Below are 3,963 nucleotides of genomic sequence, written 5' to 3'. Positions count from 1 at the left end.
TATTTTGGGGGGAACCTCCAGCTTGTGTGCACCTACTACATAATGTCCAGTAGAATGAATCTCTGGCAGATTTCTCATGAAGTCGAGCTGCCTCTGCAAAAGAAACTTCATTTTTGTGTTGTTTACCCGACATTGGCTAAAGGGCAGTAAATAAGATAAGGAAATAATTATCATTTTCCAAATGCTGTGAGAAGAACTAATGGAACTGGCTGATAAACATTTATGGCTCCAGGCAAACCATAGCTGGGCTGTTAGGACACTGCTAATATGTAGAAATGTAGCTTCCTATCATGGTTACATAACAAGGTACAGAATCCCCCAAATCACGATCTAATTTTAATATTTTGACTAAAACAACTATGGAAGAAACTCTTCTAGCCTGTTTTTTTAAAACTAAGAATTTTCATTGGGGAAGTTGAAAGAAATCACAAGTATATTAACCCTAATTTTCAATTTTTGCTGCTATATACAAAACAAGAATAAGAAAACTTTAAACTGTAATATAATGTTCAGTCTGATTGACCTTTTATAATAGTATTTTGTAACAACTACCTCAGATGATAACTAGTAATTAGAATTTTTTCTCACAGGACTTCTTTCTTTGAAAATGCTGAACTTTTGTTGCTCTGTTTTCAAAATTCAAATAAGTTACTAATTTAGGATCATGGTTTTAAGTGTTCCTCTATGGATCAGAGTTTTACTCTGAGGAAGCTCTAAAAGTGTTAATTTTCTGGGCCTTTATTTTCCTGTTATATAATAAAATTACTACTGGAAATTAAATACTTTAATTCCTGGAAATGGAATAGGGCAGGATTGGAAAGGGGATATTGAATCCTATTTCAAACAAAAGAAAACAAACAGGCATATGCACGCATGCCTACCAGGAGTTTGCCACCATCATCTCTGTGCTTTTTCTTTGGGGAAAGTTGTGTCTGGCACACAACGTAGGAGAAAGGCTCAAGACCAAGGTACCTACAGGGGCCATAGTTTGCAGGGGTCAGATGCACCCAAGATGGGGCAGGTAGGGCCTAGTGGGGAGGGTACTGGGTGCTGCTTGGAACCACCAGGAGGACACATGAAAAGTGAAAAGGAATTAAGCCTGGAATCTCAAGAGCAAATTCTACTGAACCCAAGGAAATTTGCTCAAGTTAACTTTCTTACTTCAGACAGATGTGTAGAAAATCCCTGATCGTGATTCTCAAGCTTTGCAGGCCAGCACCCAGAGTAAGAAACATAATTTATGTTATGGCTGACACATCCTCTTAAACAGTCAGAGTTTCAAAAAGGTACTCACCTTTACTATGAATGAGGCACTCTGATACTTTGGTTCCCATATGTTCAATTCTATGTCATTTAAAGATGTTGGTGAGGGACTTACTAAACTCATTTTTGTGATCTGCTGGTTGATAGAAATCCATTGCTTAAAATACAGTGTCCTGGAGCCTGGGGAGGTGGGAAAAAGGAAGGAACAGGGGAGTGAACAGCAGGGGTGAAGCTCTGTGGTGGAGCACTTGCCTAGCATGGGTGAGGCCCTGGGCTCCATCCCGCAACCCAACCAAAACAAACATGTGAAGACAGCAATAACAAAGAGGAAGATCTCCATGGCATTCCAATAATGATTCTGCACCTCTGTTATTGCAGGAGCACTCTTCTGGGCTCCCTTTCTTTTTCTTTTTCTTTCTTTCTTTTTTTAATAGTTAAGAGACTTTATTCCAATAGCTATAATTACAGTGCTTGTCGAAATGAAAACTGAAAACAAGTATACAAAACGGTTGATTACTAATCATGTATTGAAAGCAGTAAGAGGTTCCACAACACCAAACAAACCAGTTCTGAAGTTTCCCAAGGTAAATTTAACAGCTCTAGCTTCTTCAGTGTTAGCAAAATACAAAAGAAAAAAGTAGAGGTCATCTTTTCTGATGGCAAATCGGACACTTGCAGGCTGAGGGAGGGAACTACTTCACATATAGAGGTGGGGGTGCTCCGGGACTGTGGTCTGGAGTGGACCAACCGACCCAGCTTGAACACGCTCCTGCTGGTGAGACCCAGACTTTGACCAATACAAGTCCTCAGTGGGCACCAGGAACAGGCTACTGCTCCAGCTGAATGCTGACTGAGGGACAGGGTGGGCCCTGTACCCCTCATAACCCTCCCCGCTACCCCAAGGTGACCATGTGAGCATGAGCAAAAGCACAATGCTATGGAATGCAGGTGACCCAAAGACAGGCAGGCCACAGGGTCTCCACTGTGACCATACAGTGGATGGTATTTGTTCATCACATCTCTGGAGTTCCCAGAGGAACAGCCCGAATTGTACTAGGAATAGTCTCCCTTCTGTGTGTTCAAGTGTTCTCCTCACCTTGTAATTTTTAATTATTTTTAAAAATGCACTGAGCTTGGGTTATACGCCAACCACCAAATGGATCCTGACACCATTCTACAGCTCAGCAGCTCCTGGAGGCCAGGTGCCCTGCACCCAAATCCCTTCTCAGTACTAACAGTGAGTTGATTTTTTTTCTTTACAATAAAAAAGCTGAGTAATATTGCATAGGAGTACCAGAAACTGCCTAGTGGAAACAAAAACTATTTACATTAAGTAAAAACCTGGCTGCAGGCTGCATCTGCACATGTACAGCACAATGAGTGCACACTGTGGCTAACCCATGGAGACAGCTTCTGGCACTCAGGACCACAGAGTCACAAAGTTTGTCACATGAGAGGAAAGCGGAGGGAAGAGAAGGAGGAAGTGAGGTCAAGGGGGGTTCTGATTCACTTCTGGTTCCGGAGCTGACTGGAGAGCCAGTCCAATCCTTCATAGAGCTTGTCCCCACTGGTGGCACAGGTGGTCTGAATGTACCAGTTCCTGTGGCATAGAGTGCAGCCCCAGCTTGTCTGTGATTTCGGCTGCATTCATGGCATTGAGGAAGTCCTGCTTGTTGGAAAACACGAAGAGGACAGTGTCCCTGAGCTTGTCCTCAGCCAGCATCCTCATGAGCTCTTCACGGGCCTCATTCACACGCTCTCTGTCATTGCTGTCCACCACAAAGATCAAGCCTTGGGTGTTCTGGAAGTAGTGGTGCCACAGTGGTCGAATCTTGTCCTGACCACCCACATCTCACACAGTGAAGCTGATGTTCTTGTATTCAACAATCTCCACATTGAAACCTATGGTAGGAATGGTGGTCACAATTTCACCAAGCTTCAGTTTATAAAGAATTATCATCTTTCCGGCAGCATCCAAGCCCACCATGAGAATGCGCATTTCTTTTTTGCCAAAGAGGCCCTTGAAGAGGTTTGCGAAGGTATTCCCCATGCTTGTGGATGTGTGGAACCGACACTGGCCAGAGACCTCAGCGGTAGCTGCTCCGAGCCAGGCGTTGGTTTCACTCCCACTGGGCTCCCTTTCATTAAGAGGGCTTGATAGTATGTTTAGCTACAAGGACTCTTGACATCAAGCATGGTTTGCCTCCAAACCTCAGGACTGCATAGTGACAGTTGCAGAGGGTGAGTGCTCAGCTGTCTCAGCATTGCAACCCACGCTGCCTCCACTTCTCACTGCCTTCACACAAGTTGATTGGGTGGGGATCTTGCCATGACTGGCTTGTGGGTAGGGTTAGCATTTTAACCAATTTTTATAGCCCTAAAGGTTTACTGTACAGCACCTTGTACTGAAGTTTGCACATCACTTCAGAGTGCAATCAGAACATAAGGCATTGTTGACATGATTCTTGGTCCTCTTTTCTCTATAAGCTAAAGGTACAATTTATCACTAATATGTAGGAGAATAACTTTATTTCCCATGGTGGTAGAGTTTCATTTGTCAAATTAGTTATTTGTCTTTGAATTAGCTTTGTGGCCAGGGATGGTGAATATCAGTGAAACTTGAGGAAGGGGGTCAGAAAGCCTCAGAGATGCCCCCAAAATATAGATAGACAGAAAGATAGATAGATAGATAAATAGATA

At 43.2% G+C, this 3,963-nt stretch overlaps 1 pseudogene; it reads right to left on the bottom strand.

Moving 5' to 3' along the window:
* Positions 1–2,769: 2,769 nt before the first annotated feature.
* LOC105741675 lies at positions 2,770–3,313 on the bottom strand (annotated as a pseudogene).
* Positions 3,314–3,963: the final 650 nt, after the last annotated feature.

This window comes from Octodon degus, unplaced genomic scaffold (assembly GCF_000260255.1).
Source record: "Octodon degus isolate 3935 unplaced genomic scaffold, OctDeg1.0 scaffold00019, whole genome shotgun sequence".
In the NCBI taxonomy this organism is placed as follows: Eukaryota; Metazoa; Chordata; class Mammalia; order Rodentia; family Octodontidae; genus Octodon; species Octodon degus.
The sequence above is the reverse complement of the archived record's forward strand: the minus strand, read 5'-3'. Positions and strand labels throughout refer to the sequence as shown.